The 16858-nt window shown below is 45.4% G+C and overlaps 1 protein-coding gene across 1 annotated transcript in view; it reads left to right on the top strand.

The window, feature by feature from the left end:
* The first annotated feature begins 5671 nt into the window (after positions 1 to 5671).
* PALLD (palladin, cytoskeletal associated protein) overlaps positions 5672 to 16858 on the top strand; it is a 196832-nt gene continuing 185645 nt past the window's right edge. The window contains exons 1-2 of the mRNA XM_045552536.1: positions 5672 to 5710; positions 12100 to 12275. The gene's annotated coding sequence lies outside the window, so the exon portion shown is untranslated. The remainder of the gene's footprint in view (positions 5711 to 12099; positions 12276 to 16858) is intronic.

The following is a 16858-nucleotide window of genomic DNA, read 5'->3' as shown; positions in this document are numbered from 1 at the left end:
AGTCTGCAGGAGCTGCCAGGGAGAGCCTCATCATGTCACAGCAGCTCTGCTGTTCGAATCTGTCCATAGTCATTAGAAACAGCTGTTTTATAGCTTGAGCGAGAAAAAGAAGAAACCTGTGGCATAGTGGAGGGAGGACGTGGGCCGTGGCGCTGGGGAGATAAACTCAAATCCCGTGTTAAGTCACCAGTGAAAGCTTTCGTGGTCCTTGTGGGTGTCAGTGAGTGGGGGCGCGCTCTCGGGAGGGAAGTGGGAGCGCCGTTGGCTGGGAGCTCAGAGGAGACTGGCCCGTCAGACCTAACGAATCCGAGAGTGGGGGGCCTCCCTGGGGATGGGGGGCGTGGGGCTCATTGTCAGAGACCCCGTGTGAGCACTTCTGCACCAAGCGTCTGTCTCCACGGTCTTCATGAATGTTCTTCCCGTGCGCCGATGTCTTGTTCTTACACAGACTTGGTGAAAACACCGTTGCTTCAGCATGAAGCAACCTCACCATGGCCACCACCACCCTCCCTCTTGTAGTTCCAGTAACTCCTGCTGTTTTGTTTTCTTCATGGCGTTGGCCTATCCAGTATTACTTTATTTATGTGGCAGTTTAAATGCTTATCATCCCTCGCCCTGCTCTCCTGGACTGCAGGCTGCCCGTGAGCAGACACCTTGACCTCTTCGCCTGCAGTCGGTCTTCCTTGTGTTCCCTCCTTAGCCTCCTCCTCCTCCCAACGAGACTTTTCAGATCCAACTCAAAGTCTGCTTGGGGGACGGAGCTCGGATTCCTCTGACTTCTGTGAGAATCACTTCATGGTAAAAGGCATCCTGTTCTTGGGACGTTGACTCCCCAGAGCCAAGAATTTTCCTGAAAGCTATTGCTTGGTCGTTAAGGAAACACAACAGAATACCCGGCACGTCACATTCCACACGCACTGGGTTGTGATTCAGTGCGGCATTTCTTGCCTCCGTCTGAAGCAAGATGAGATAATCCCTGGCTGGTGTGAATTGCTTTTAGCATCTCTTTGCATCAATCCGTCTAGTTTTAGTTTTAGGACTGCACACGGAAGTGTATACAACAATATGCTAATATTTGTGGGGTTTTTTTATCATATTTGGTTTAATTCTTATTGTGCTCATGTTTTTAGAAAACATACAATGGCCCTCACAGTAGTGGTTAGCTTGATAGACAGAGGCAAGTATTCTAAACTCATTAATATATATACCAGGTCTAGAGGAAGTGCTCTCAAATGGGAACAAAAGTAGAAAACTAATATCTAGTTGCATACATTCAAAATCAGAGACTTATTTTCTTAATTTGCTTTGGGTACCTCCACAGTGGACCCTTGCCTTGCCGTGGTGTGGGATTGTGACAGCCGGCACACCTTGTTGAGTAAAATGCATGAAGCTCCACACCAAAGGTTAGACCTGCGTTGCCTTGTTTCATCGCCATGACAACCTTATGAGGAAGGTACAAATAAAATACGGATTTAAAAGACTGCAATAGATAATGAATAATGAAATGATAATGCAAGTCTCTTTTAATAGAACATAATTGTCCTAAACAGTGTATATTTCTCTTCATTTTTTAAAATGCACTATAGACTGAGTATTCTAATATTGTTATGCTTTTCTTTAGGTTTCTTTTTTGTATATTTTACTAAGGTTTAAAATATATAAAGTGACATTTGTGTTTGCTTACAGTAAAAAAAAAAAAAAAAACATGCAAAAAGCTCCAAAATGAAAAGTTAAAGTTCTTCCCTAACTTCCCTCAGCCTCCCCCCCTCCCTCCTCTCAAGATAAGTTACAGGTTTCTTGTAACAAGACTCCAGGGGTCGACTGTTCCACTCTACACCATTGCGGTTTTGCTGAACGACATATTTTTGACAGCTCCATCTAACATGATTTTTAAAGGCTGTGTAGTATTTCAGTGTGTGAGATGACATGATTGAATTGCCATTTCCTCTGTGACAGACATTTGGGGCAAGTTGAGTGTTTCCCTGTTATGCTTTTTAAAAAGTGCTGAAACTCGAGTGAACATGCTTGTCTTTCCCATGTCTTTGTGTCCTGGTGTGAGTCTATCAAAGCACGACTTTCTGGAAACGAAACTGCTAGGCCAAATGCACATGTATTCTAAATGTTAATGTTGCCAAATTCTCTTCTTAAAAGCTTCCGCCAATTTATATGCCCATGTTAGTCGCAGCAATTTTCAATATTATGAGTGTATTTCAAATATATTCATTTTCCTCGTGGATGTTCCCGTGGCTCCCTGCTGGGACAGTCCTGTGCCCGTTTCCGGCACCACCTCCACCGAGAACCCACACAGCCCACGGGCACCACCGCATGCAACAGTGTTGCAAAGCACAGCAGCCAGTTCCCAACACCACTTTCTTTCCTCCTTTATGTAAAATACCTACAGCGATGATGCTGTTTGCTTACTGACCTTACAAGTGGCTTTCTACAGATTAAGTGATACAGTCCAAACTTTGGGAAATCAGATCTTACCCACTTTGGGGGTGGAAATGCCTTTTCAGGATCCTGACTTAGCTTAGCTAATTGTAATTCAAAGATTGACACAAGGCGGCAAAGGGTTCAAGAATGAAGTCAATTTTTCCTGAAGTTAGGAATAAATCTATAAATTCTGGTTGTATGAATTGCTGAAGAATTATTGCACAGGGATCAATAAATCACTTCCAAAGCAGTGTTAGAAGACTGTTCCATCTCCTCAGTGTACTAGTTACAATTGCGTTATTGGGCTCCAGAGTGTTGGGCAAACTCATTCTTCTAGCTTTTAGCATTGCAGTAAATGACCTGGCAACAGATTTAACGTTTTCTTTGTAACGTCCAAGGTTGAGTTTTTTTTCCCCTTTAAGATTTGGAATGTTCCCAACACAAAGAAATGATAAATGTTTGAAGTGATGGACATCCCAATTACCCTGATTAGATCACCACATTGCAAGCATGCACCAAAATACCACATGCACCCCAGAAATTTGTACAATCACCATGCATCAACTAGGAAAAAAAAGCCCAGCCTGCTTCAGACCAATTAAACCAGGGGGATGGAACACTGTATTTTTTTCCCCAAGGTTAACTCTTTAGTGACTAGCCAGAAAATATCTTTCTAATCCCACCGGAATTTTAGAGCAATTAAGCACTTTAGTTCTTAGTCACTTGGAAATCATAATGCTGCTTTACAGAAAGAAGAGGTGGGGGAAGAGGGAGGAATTTCTACTTCCCCTCCTCAGTAACAGGAGGGTAAAATTAGAAAAATGGAAGGTCCTGAATATGAATATTGGCATATCATGCACACTTGAGCCAAACTACAAATTTTGTATCTCATTTGGAAGAGTTGCTTTTGAACAAAAGTGAAATGCTAAAAATAGTGATTGTGCACAACAAGCTAAGGGGCTGGTTTTCCTTTTTTTTTTTTTTTTTTTAAACTTCTCAGGACTGAGAATAGACAGTACCTGATGGGGCAGAGGCATAGGCAACACCCCACCCGCTCTGGAGGCTGGGGCTGGGGTCAGAGTGCCGAGGGGCAGGGGTAGCTGGTGGAGCCTCACACAGAGCTTGGCATAGCAGGCAGTTCCTTGGGCAAGGCATGTATCTGTCCCAACAGGTGTTTTTATAAGTGTGCCAATCCCAAGCAGAATTCATGACTTTTCTTTACTCTTCAGGTAATAAGTATGAGATTCTTCTCCACGAAGAATGTCGAAAAGTCAGAAAGGATATTGAAAATTGGAAGAAAGTGTAGGATAGTCAGGAAACTATCAAAATATGTTCGTGTGCAAAATAAATTTCATGAAACCTATTCTTTAGTTAAATAACATCATTTTAAGAAACTCTTTAAAGCTCTCAAATGACCCTTTGGAAATTAAATCACACCTCATTGGATTTGAATTTAGCATGTGATTTCCTAACACAAACATTTTAAAGGTAGAAGTGCTACATCAATGAAATAAGCCGGAAACTAGAACCTCAGGAAGAAAACTTGGAAGCTTGAATGAGTTAGTAAGTTACTAATGAATATGATTAACTTTAGAAAGCTTTTCTATTAGAGGAAATGTTCTCATGTCACATGTTGCTTCAGGTTTTTGTACAAAGCATGAAATAGTTATTTAAAATATATGTTGTGATACAAACAGGGAAACATCACAGTATTTTTTGTGTTCCGTTTTACAGCTAATGTATCCCCAATAAACCATTCTAATTAAAAAGCCCCTGGAAATCTTGAGAGTTATCTTGATTAAATTAGGCTAATCTAGTAAACGCATCATAATTAAGAGGATTATGCCATTCGTTAGTGTCCAGCGCACCAGGCATTAGATGTTTAGTCCCACTTTCAGTCACCAGTTGTCATGCTTGCTAAAAGAAAAGAAAAATTATAGGACCAATCGTCGTAGTCTCTTAAGCAGTTATTCAGAATTTTTTCTATAATATCCTTGCTAATTGTTCTTCTATCTTCAATACATCTCGTGACAGGGCACTAACCAACTCATTCCAATCTCTTCCGTCTTTGAACATATGGACTAATTTTAGCCATAAGAATTTAGCCTCAGGGAATTTTTTAGATCCTTCAGAATTGACCTGAGAGTCCGCAGCAACTTTGTTTAAGCCCAACTTCAAACAACCCGGAAGAAGAGCGGCCCAGTGCAGCGCTGACTGCCGTAGGGCCACTGCGGTCCCTCCTGCCCAGAGAGCTGGGAGAAGCCGTGTGTGCAAACGGCGTTTGCCCGTGGACCGCTCTACCCTTTCCTGGTACAGAGTAATGTTTTCTGTTTCTCCAGCATCTACACACTGCCGGAATGATACGGTGCAGAGGAAGGGCTTTCTCACAGTGTCGTGGCCTTGGGGGCTGCTGGCCACTCTTCCTTATCACAGAGGTCCCCGGGAGCCCCGGGGACAGATGAGGCTGAGGCCAGAGCAAATTACCCAGCTGTTCTGAACCACAGATGCGGGGCTCTGAGAGTTAGAATCCTGATCCCCAAGACAGCGTTTGCTCTTCTTTTCCTGCACAGCAAATCCATGTAGCCGTTATCATCATTGACATTTTTAAATACAAAAAAACACATTTTTATTTGCTCTGCAAGCAAGTGAACTATTCTGATTTCCTGTAACCAGTACATATCTTATGCTAAAGCCTTTGTCCCTAACCCTCCCTCCCTGCAGCACCACATCATAGCTGTAGAGTTGGGAGGGTTTTTTTTTTTTTTTGCAGGGGTGGATATGTGTATTTTTTCTTCTGTTACCCAGTCTGTAAGTGCCTCTGCAGCCGATTTTTACCAGTTGTGTATTGTGAGATCCACGGCAGCTTTGGGGCACGCGGGATACAGGCACGGAGTGAGGGGATGTAGCCAGGTCAAGTGGGGCTGTAATTGTGATTGTGAGAAGAACAGTTTCATCATGACATAACAAAATCTTTATTTTTTGAAGAAAAAGATTTAAAGACTCGAATCAGGTCATAACATTAACTTCACACTTTACAAAACTCTGTTAGAATGAAATGTCAGCCTGAGAAATTTCGTTTGTCAGAAATGAAATTTGCTCTGAGAAACCCACTGGAATGAAACGTGGCATTTTATTCGTTATTCAAATAGCCAAATAAAACAAGGTACAATTAGTCCCGACTTCCTGTTCTTGCTCGCACACCTGAGGCCCCGCCCAGCTCCGGGAGCCGTGGAGGCAGCTCTCTGGGACAGCCGCTCACTTGTCTGCAAATTCAAAAGTATGTATTTGCTCCAAATGGTTGGGAGGAGGAGAGGTATTATTTCCAGAACTACCTGTGTGGTTAGAATAAGAAAGGTCGTTACAAGGTAGCATTTGCAGGGTGTTTGAGAGTCTTTCAGGAACTTGATTCAAGGAGCATGTTGGATAAATTCAGGCGTGTGTATACGAGTACTTGGGGTGTGTGTGTGTGTGTGTGTGTGTGTGTGTGTGTGTGTGTGTGTAACAATGTCACCCACATCTTTTATGAAGGCCTTCGCTATCTTTGCTGGGATAGTTGGTGCAAGGCCTGTGAGTGCTACCTGCTAACAGTATAATTAATTCCTTCTACCTCTCATTTTTCATTATTGAATTAAAAGAATTCTCTCCTTGGTAAACTGGCCTCTCCATGTGGGCTTCTAGAAGGAACACAAAGTAAGAACAAGGGAAAAGCATCCAGGACAGAGGGCGGCTTGAACAGGAGCCAGCTGGGCGGAGAGGGAACAGGTTTCTGTGCACACAACCCTGCCGGGCGGGCCAGGCTCGGCCTAACCGCGTGTGTGCCCTGCTTCCCGTGCTCGTGCTGTGGTTCACACCGGCCACACGGAATGCCCTTAGCCTGGACACCAGCCAGGACGCCCCGGGAGGAGCCCCCGGACTCTGAGAGTCCCCCGAGCCGCCCTCCTTGCCCTGCGCAGCTGAACGGGGCTCAGCTGGTGCAGCCTCGACCCACTGAAGCCTCACGCAGAGACGAGGTGAATCGGATAGAGGAGAGCCCTCTGCGTGCTAACGCTAAGCCTTCTTCAGAAAGAAGGGCATGTGCCCTCGTCCCCACCCTACTGCCATTCAGTTTCCTCCCGCCTTGTCCCCAGTCACGATTAGGTGGCAGCACCAGTACAGCAGGAAGCTGGGGGTACACGAGGGAAGCAGAGGACACTGGAAACGGAATCTCCCGTTCCGTGACTCTGGGGAAAGACCTTCCACTGCTGGGGGAAAAGTCGAATTCAATGTGAATGTTTGTCAGACGCAAAGAAACAGCTGCTGGGCTTTGTAGGGGTCCGCACACGGACAGGAACTGTTTTCCGTGGGTTTCCATAACGCCACAAAGTGGGAGATGCCAGGAGGAGATGCTGCCCCTCCTCGGTTTGGCTCTAGCCCTCTTGCGTTTCATAATTCGGAGGTACTCCTTGTGTTTCAGTGGGTGAGTTCCAAAAGCACAGGACTGACAGCATTGTCTAATAAAACATCTCCCATTTCATCCCCTCTGGAATGCAATCCAAGTTGCAACAATAGCCAGTAATTACCTGCTGTAATTGTAGCAACAAAGTAGCTGAATGTGCACCTCTCGCTGTTCTACGTGCCCAGTTTCTCATTCTCAGGCTCTCTCTGGAATCCACTCTTTCCCCCGAAGCTTTGAAGGCTTGGAAGCATTCAGAACAAATTTTCACAATATAGGTAACTTTGAAGTGTGACTTGTCAGGTCATGCTGACTTATTTTTGTGGCTACATAGAGAACTGGTGAAAATGAATCTATTCTTTCTTAACTAACAGGTGTAAGCTGAGAACTTGTGAATGACTGACAGGGTTGGGAGACTCTGTCCCCCTCGTAGACTGTGATAGGTACTTCTGTCTGCTCCGGGAGTGAATCACATGTGCAAAGAGCCAAAATACTCGCTAGAACCAAAGTGACATTTCAGTTGCTCTTGCAGTGAGCGATAAGTAGGACAAGTGCACATCCTAGTCTGCCTGGAACAGTAGTAACCATTTCTTTTTGTCATTATAAATGGTTGCCTTTTTCACTCTCAGAAACTTCCTGGCTTGGACAATGCATTATGTGTTCATCTGAGTGTTTTCCAAAATGGGGAGAAACCCCAGTATTTTTATGTGCCATGGTAAAATGGAAGCTTGTCCATTAAAAAAAAACATAGAAAATTCTTAGAATTAACAGGCAAGGATAAATGGGAGGTTAGAAATCAGCATTTCCTGTTGATTCCTTTGTAAGAAAATAATATCTACACACAGACTGTTAAAAACAGGGATGGCTCATATGTGCCAGCTCAGGTGCCAGCTCTAAGCAGTTGGTGGTGGCCGCCCAGGGCAGCGTTTGAGAAGGCTCTGAAGTGACGTCTGGGACCCGTGTGACATGGGGCTCACCCTGTGTGGTGTCCTTCATAAGCACTGGAAAAGGTGGCTGTACAATGTATGCCAGGTATTAGATGTCGCTATCCTAGAGTGAGATGGGATCTTAGTGATGATCCAAGCCAGTGTTTTCCAGAATGTGTTCCCAGAACTCTAATTCTCGGAACACATGCTCCATGGTCGAGTAAGATTGAGAATGATGGCTGCCATATTTCTCTCGTGGAAAGGCAGTATATATTGGCACAGTCAAAGCCCTAAAAAATTCTGGAGTAAAGACAGATGTTTAACTTTGTTTAACCCAGTGCTTCGTAAACCTATTTGGCCGCAGAAACCTTTTCAATGTTATCTGTCAACTTGCTGCAGAACTGGTTTCTTGGGACACATTTGAGGAAACAGCACTAGCCTAGCTCATTCCTCGCATTTCACAAATAAGGAGACTCAAGCCCCAGACAAGACAGTGATGGGGCCACAGTCACCGGAGCTGGTCCATGGACCAGGCGAAACCAGACCAGGACTGCTGACCCCAGTCCTCGGTCCCTTCTACCACGTCACCAACGTGAGAAGTATTCAGAAGCAGTCTAACACTTCAGCAGCTTCTGGCAGCACAGATAGTGGAGGTTCCACTCGCCTATTTTTATAGTTGTTGTCTAAGAGCAGTGATTAAATATCTGCATGCTCCTAGTGTCCAGACACTAAGCCACCTCTCATGGTCAAATTAAAAAAAAAAAATAAAATCATTTTTAAAGTTTAGTTTTATCTGGGCTGGTCCACCCCTCTATTTTATCTTCTTTTCTTAGGAGATAAAATGATTATTGAGGAAAGACTTGCTAGCCAGGAATCTGGTTTTGGTTCAGAATCTATTTTATCATTTCCTGGGCTTTGGATTTCAAAAAGCCAATCTATTTATTGGTCCCTTTTGGGCCATAAGGTTAAAATACATCTGTTGTCCACACAAATTTAGCTATTGGCCTTCGAGCTAAGCAGTCATGAAATTATAGCCATAGTAAATTTAGACAAGGACTAATTTCACTCCGGTCTGCCTATAAATCCACATGACAGAATAAACATCCTGTGGCTTATGGTTAATGTGCACACGTGTAAAAAATTAAGAAATCTTTGGTGACAAGACAAAAAACACTCCATAAAAATTAATTGTTGTTTAATTGAGGACGTATAAAATGTAATACTTACAGATGGCCTGACTTTGAGCTTAGGAATAAACAAAATTGGTCTTGGGCATAGCTTGCCAATTTCGCGTTGGTGGTTTTCGGGTTTGTGGCAGGTCCTGCCGCGCCTTCGGGGGCAATGACACCTGGAGAAGGTGGCCAATGCCGAACCACGTGGGTTCTTCCCTGTCCTTTATTGTCATCACAGTAGCATTACAGGAACTGGTTGCTTTGGTTTTCTTCAAGCGTGGACTTCATGAAGCCACATGGTTGCTGGGACTTTGGGGACAGGGACAGCTGGGGGCTCAACTTGCCATCCTGCTGTCTCTTTGACATCTCTCTGAAGATAAATTTGCCCAGGAAGTGCAAGTCAGTGCAGTTGTCAGGGAAAACAGAGAGACGTCTTCCAACATGTTTCCTTGTGAGCCTAAAGAAACTGACTTAGAGGAGAAAATAAAAACTGTTTTTAAAGGTTTTTATTTAGCAAGCACCCCATTCTTTCCATTCACTGGCTCCCAACATTCGCCGTTCTGCTTAGCAAAGTCGGAGAGCGTTAGCCAAGGTTCGCCGATGAAGCTTTATAAGTGTTATAAGTCAGATTTGTTTCGTTTTAAAAGCCATATGTTTAAAATACAGTGCGCAGAGAATTTCCATCAAACGTAGCTGTGGTTCCATAAAATAAAAACAGCCAAAAGAAACTGTCACTCATAAAATCTATATTTCCTGCTAAGTGGTAGTATTAGAATAGATATTGTAGTCGACTTGCAAGCCAAGCTGTGCCATATGTGATTTTTTAACATAAACTATTAGTATTCTGTACTATAAAGTATATATTACGCTTTGCAGTAAATTTGTTGGTTCCTTTCATTAGCTGGTTGAGTTTATTCTCATAAAAGTCAACAATCCTGGCCCCATCCTGGAGAATCCGCGTGCTCTGAGCATTCCCAGATGTGTCTTCCGGCCCCGTCTGCCGTTCCGAGCCCTCTGCCAGCTGCCAGGGCCACACGGCACGTCAGGGAGGCAGAGTTTTAAAGGTTCTCCCCCCCCCCAAGAATGGAAGCGACTGGTGGTTTTCAAGGGCAGACATTTGTTCATGAGCAGCTGCAGTCCCCGATCTTGATTGTCCCCCGACCCCGATCCCTGACCACGCCGCCCTGGGACGGGGACAGATGCAGCCACTCCCCTCAAGCAACTGGACTCAGCCCAAGTCAGCGGTCACATTTAAGCTCACCTTGAAATGTAGAAAGTGAACAATTAAATCCTGCACTTTTTAAATGCAAAACACCTTCTTGGATTTCAGTCCAGCCACGTCCTGCTGGTGCCATAACCTGATCCTTGAATTTTTGGCACCATCTCATTTGTAGGCTGGAATGTTTGGAAAATCCTGAGGGGGGAAGAGAACCATTATGCAACAAAAAGAAAGAAAGAAAAAATATATATATATATATGTATATTTTAACAACCTTGATTTCAAAATCCCAGCACAGAATGGTATAAAGAAATATGTCATCTTACAGAGCTTCAAATGCTGCAACCTTTGTTTCTCCTACGTGCTGTAATCCTTTATGGATAAAAGGGGAAAATTTAAGACTCATGAACATTATCTCCTCTCCAATAAATTGATTACCGTCTAAGTATTTTATCCAAAGCAAACTTAGTCTGTAAGTATGAAGCTATGCCAGCCAGCATCTCTGAAGTACTACACGCTTCCCTGTGATGGAAGAACTAAGCTCATTAGGTAAAGCGTATTCAGTGTATTTCCTTACGTCTATAATTGGGTATTCTTCTTTGTTAGCCCCTACTACTGGTCTCATGAAGTGAGAAACCTGGCTTGGCTGGCACCTGTGTGCCCAGTTAGCTCCTGGAGTGTAGCTGAAGTGCAGTCAGCACTGTGATGGATGAATACATCCATGATTGATGAATGAATGAATATGACCACATCTCAGCCCTATTACATTTTGTTTCCAGTCAGTGCAAGGTTATTCTCATACCCCGTTTATGGTCTTGGAATCTGACAGCCAGTCCCAACTAGTTTATTCCTATATTAGCAACTCTTGCTCCTTCGGACAGGGGAGGGGGGGGGGTTGCCACGCACTCTCACTTTGCGAGGTTTGCTGCTCCGGTTTGCCTGGCTCCCTGTGGCCTGGCAGTTATGTGGCTGCTTCGTGGCTGCACCAGAAATTAGACATGAGGACTCAGTAAACTTTGTTAAAACATGTCTACACTCACAGGAACAAGCCTGATAGAAGATGAAGCTAAGAGTGTTAGGGAAAATCACATTGTGGGCACTGTCTGGATTTAAGTGCCTGTGTTCTTTATCATTGCTCCAGGCCAGTGAGAGTGTCCTATATCTAAAAATGGAATGACAACTTCATCAGGTTGTTGTGAAGATAGAAAATAAGGTCCTATTTGCATATAATAGACATTTAATAAATAATTGGCCAGGCGCGGTGGCTCACACCTGTAATCCTAGCACTCTGGGAGGCCGAGGCAGGTGCATCGCTCGAGGTCAGGAGTTCGAGACCAGCCTGAGCAAGAGCGAGACCCCGTCTCTACTAAAAATAGAAAGAAATTATCTGGACAACTAAAAATATATATAGAAAAAATTAGCCGGGCATGGTGGCACACGCCTGTAGTCCCAGCTACTCGGGAGGCTGAGGCAGGAGGATCGCTTGAGCCCAGGAGTTTGAGGTTGCTGTGAGCCAGGCTGACGCCACGGCACTCACTCTAGCCCGGGCAACAGAGCGAGACTCTGTCTCAAAATAAATAAATAAATAAAATAAATAAATAATGATTCTTCTTCCCTTAATTTGAATTTATGTAAACTCTTTGAATTTCTGTTCCTTTTATTTTGTGACTGAAATGGTCTGAGTTTGATGATGTCCCTTGTGTCAAGGCTGTTAAAATGTACGTGACACTTTACAAAGAAAACCCGTGGGGACTGCCCAGTCCTGAATGTCACGGTCTAGATGGAAGAGTTTCCATCAGTAACGTTGACACAGATCTTTTTCTTAATCAAACTCGCACCCACTGCCTAGCATCCCGCCTGCACCTCCGCTCCGTTGTGTTAACGTCTTTCCTTCTCTCTCCCTGACCCCCACGGCAGGTGGTTCTGCGAGGGGAGGGAGCTGCACGACTGTCCCGACATCCAGATCCGCAGTGACGGGGACCTGCACACCCTGGTCATAGCAGAGGCCTTTGAGGACGACACAGGCCGCTACACCTGTCTGGCCACGAACCCCAGCGGCTCAGACACCACGTCTGCCGAGGTGTTTGTGGAAGGTAAGGGGAGCGTGGCGAAGGGGGGTCTGATACGCTTTCCCATGCAAACGGCACAGTGGCGCGACTCAAACCTTCGTTCTCGCAAAAAACTTCACAAACACATTGAACAGTTCTGACATTGAGGCACACATCCCTTATCTCTAATGTCAACATGTGTTCCTTTTAATTTAAAACATTGCAGCTATATTAACTTAAATTTATTTAAACTGTAAAGTACCCAACTTATTTTTATCTTTCCCTAGTAAATAAAGTATGGGAGCATCATTGAAACACTGTACCAACAAAAGTTACACTGTAAATGATTTAGGAAATCATTCATGGGAATCGTAAGTGATCGAATATTTTTAAATGCTCTCAGTTTTACTAAATTCTAGAATTTTGCCTCTGTTGTTAAGACTCCATGATTCCTGCTAAATATACCAGGAACTTGCAGTCCCTGGGTGAGAATGATTTCAAGAATCGGTGTTGAGTTACAGAGGGGTTGGCAGAGAATGGAATATTTCTATTGTGTTCGTTTTTGACAAGACTCAGCACTTAGGGAATTGGAAAACTTGGTATCAAGGTATCAGAGTTTACATTATTATTGTGTTTTGATCAATACCAATAATTTAAAACAGTTGGAAGTATTTTAAGCACTACAGTCCCTAAATCCATAAATTGGTGAGCACTCTGTTAATTGGTTGCTTTTCAAACTAATAATTAAAATATGGAAAGTAGATTAAAATCCTTGAGGTCTGCACTACTTTAATCTTCATTGTTTAAAACCATTCAATAGTACTGAATTTCTTTATTATTTAAAATGGAAGAAAGCAAGATGTGAACTTATAGCTCCTTCGAGAACTGACAAAAAGAATTTAGTTTTAAAAGTAACTGTTACTGATGACTAAAAGCAGGTACCTTTCCTTTAAATAAAATGACTGTTCTTGGAGGCAAACGTTGTCAGGCTCCTCAAGGGACCTTGTCCTTTAATAACAGCAAAATTCTATATGTCACAATGATTAATACTTATGTGGCACTTATAAAATGCACACACACACACACACACACACACACAGATAGATACATAATCATTCAAACTTTGCCGGAAGCCTAAGACTGGCGTCCCCTAAACTGAGACCCAGAGAGGGAAGAGGGTCTCGCAGAGGGTCTTGCCCCAGGGCCCACGTTCTGAGCCACCACATGGCACTGACAGGCATTTATTTCAAGGTGCTATCTGAGCGAAAAATGAATGACAAAAAGATTGTTAGCATTTCGCTAATGAGGCAGCAGTATTACTCATGGGTGGGCTTGTGGCAAAATTCTTGAAGCAGTTTAGAAATACAATGAAGGAAACTTAAACTTCCCTAAAAAACCTGTCTGCTAGTGACGATTGGGTTTGTTTCCAAATTCAAGTTCACACAGAGCACCTTTCGACGCAGGGCTTCATTCACTTGCAGGATTGCTGGACATACGGTGGATTTTTGAGTGTGCTGCTTCTGTAATACAGTTGCTAACTGAGATCACATTAGATTTAAGTAAGAGCCTATCACCTTAATTCAACCAACATTTATGTAGAGCGAGAACCGTCCCTACAAAAAATAGAAAAATTAGCCGGCGTGGTGGCACACGTCTGTAGTCCCCGTTACCCGGGAGGCTGAGGCAGGAGGATGGCTTGAGCCCAGGAGTTGGAGGTTGCAGTGACCTATGATGACACCACTGTTCTCGACGTGAGGTGACAGAGCAAGACTCTGTCTCAAAAAATAAAAGAAAAACAGTGCTCCAGACAGCGGGAGCTGCAGAGGCCTTGACGGGGACGGCCGGCTGTGCCCAAGCAGCAGGGGACGTCAGGTGACTGGGGCATCCCAGGGCAGGGGCAGCTGAGAAGGTCACACCTCAGCCCCGTTAGGTGGGACGTGGGGCCTCGAGGTCACTGGTAGCAGTTTGGCCTGGATTCTAAATAAAATCGCAAACCATGGAGGGTTTCAACTGACCTGTGTTTTTAAACTGTGGCTTTGGCTTAAAACTGGGGAGACCAGTCGGAAGCCGATCGCAGCAGGACAGAGGAGAAACGGTGCTTCAGGAAGGTTCAGCGTAAGTGGGAGAGAGAGTCGGGGTCAAGGTAGAGTCCGGAGGTGGATCCAGAAGCCGCGGTGGTCAGACAGGAGGGTGAGGGGACGGAAGGGACCGGGTGTGACTGTGGGTTCAGCTCTACCCTGCGTGGCCCACGCTGCCAGTCTCTGCAGCGGGGCAGCCTGGGGAGGAGCAGATTAGGGGACAGAGGGACTGAGGGTCTCTTTTGAGTGAGCTAAGTTGGGATCTGTTTGGACAGCAGGCAGACGTGTCGGGTCAGTCGAGGGACACTCGCATGCGCAGCGCAGAGTGGGGAGACTGTTGGGGACCCGCAGGGTGTCGATGGCAGCTGAAGCCGTGGGACTGGCCCCGCCGCCGGAGAGACCAACCAGGGAGAAAGGTGACAGGCAGGGCAGGGCCTGATCTGAGCCTGGGACACCCCTGCGCGTGGCTCGCCACTCGAGGAGTTGCCAGCAGAGGAGGTTAAGGAGGAAGAGCCCTGGGTCAGAGAGGAGCCCTGCAGAGAGGTGTAGGGAGGGCGAGAGAAATCGCTTCCGGAGGAGGGGTTGGCGCCGTGTCCGCTGCTGGGAGATCCGGCCAGAGGAGCACGAGGAGGGAGCCCTGGATTCGCAGCATGGGCCGCTGTGGGTGATTTGAGAGAGGGGCTTGAGGGATCTGGAGAGACACAAGGACCACGTACCACGGGGTGAGGACAGTTGTGACACGCGGAAGGACAAGCAGCAGATACTTAACGATAGGTATTTCCTGGGACGTTCTGCTTCACCACGGCAGAGACACGGCCAGGGTCTGGGAGGAGCGTGGGGTCGAGCAGGGTGGTCTTGTGCGGCGTGCGCGTAGGCAGGGGCTGCTGGAGCACGTTTGTACGCGATGACAGTGGTGCAAGAGAGGAAAATAGATGCTGCGGGCGGCGGGGAGGGTGGGATGTGGAGTCTCTAGAAAGGAGAAAGGCGCAGAACCTGCCCACGTGCGCCCCGGGGTGGGGCCCCCGAGGACTCATCTGGAGAATTTCCTGCGTGGACAGGAAAGTTCAGCAGGAACACGGGGAATCAGTACGGACGTCTCGCGCTTCCCCACTGCCTCCGCAGGACTGGACGATGGATCGCAGACCCCTGTGGCTTTACGGCAATGCCGGGAAGGAAGCTGGATTCCACCGACCCTGTGGCCAGGGCGCATCGGGGCCGGGTGTGGGGGAGGGCAGGGCACCGCAGGGGCCGAGCCTGACGCGGTTGGCACGTCCTGTGGACACACGTTCTCAGTGCTCCGAGTGGGCGGGTAAAATGTGCACCCCTGGAAGTGGCGTTTGAAGCAGCGGTGCTGTGACGGTACGATGGCCCCAGCCGACCCCAGCGGCGGACGCCAGGACCACTGCCACACCTCCCTGCGCTGTGCCCGATTTTGAGAAGCCGGAGGAGCTAGGCATGGCTCTGGCCGTTCTTCACAACATTCATTTTTAAATAACTTTTCATAGTGCTTTATGGCGACCTTCGTGTTCCTCATCCCGTGACCTTGGCAGTTGTCCCTGCAGCTCTGTGCCTCTGTTTCCTCACCTGGAGATGCTCACATTGCCGCGAGGCTCGGCGAGTTCGTCTCCCAGGGCAGTGCCTGGCGCCGCGTGGGCTGCTGCTACCGTTACAAAAATCACACATTTTTACTTCTAAAAATGAAAATACAGGGATGAACAGAAATTATAAAAGCCACGTCTAATCCCACTGCCTTGCGATAGTCACTCTTAACATTTCGATCTTTCCAATCTTTTTCCTCCACGTGAGTATGTATATTTTTGCTCTATAAATTCTTTTGTACCCTGCTTTTTTAAATTTAACCTATTCTGTCACTAGCCTCTACCCCTGTCATCAAACATTGCTTGAAACTCATTTTGATTGAATTGATGAATCCTTTATAGCCGTTCATCATTTATAAAGTGATATGTCGTTGACGTTGCCTCAGTTACTCTTGTCTGTGAGTGATTCCTGCTGTGCCGATGGTCATAGCAACCGCGTTAGAAGGAGGGAGAAGGAGGAATGAGAGATGCAGTCACTCTGAAATATTAAAAGGCAGAGCAGGTACAGAAGGATAAATTCCGTGACTCGGGTCAGTAAAGTCACTTAGGGATTTAAAACATATATAGTATATGTGTGTTTTTTAATAGTTGATATCTACCTTTATGAAGACTTCCTATTTCCTGAGGCTGAAGCTATATGATTTACATCTAGTTTTTTGCCACTTGGAAATATCTGTATTTTTAAATTAAGGATCAGATAGACAAAAATAAAAATAATTAGAACACAGTGTTTTCACGAATGTGGGAAAATGGATGTTTTGCTATACTGTAATTTTATACATCTTTCTGGGCAGATGCAAAAAAAGAAAATAAATACATGTAATAATAATGGAATGATAAAATTATGATAAATCCACACAAATTTGAAGCACCCATTAGAAAAGCATAAACTACGTGTTTATTTATTGACATGGGAAAGCGTTTCACAGCGTAGTGTGAGGGGGAGGCAATA

This window comes from Lemur catta, chromosome 5 (genome assembly GCF_020740605.2).
Source record: "Lemur catta isolate mLemCat1 chromosome 5, mLemCat1.pri, whole genome shotgun sequence".
NCBI lineage: Eukaryota > Metazoa > Chordata > Mammalia > Primates > Lemuridae > Lemur > Lemur catta.
The sequence above is the reverse complement of the archived record's forward strand: the minus strand, read 5'-3'. Positions and strand labels throughout refer to the sequence as shown.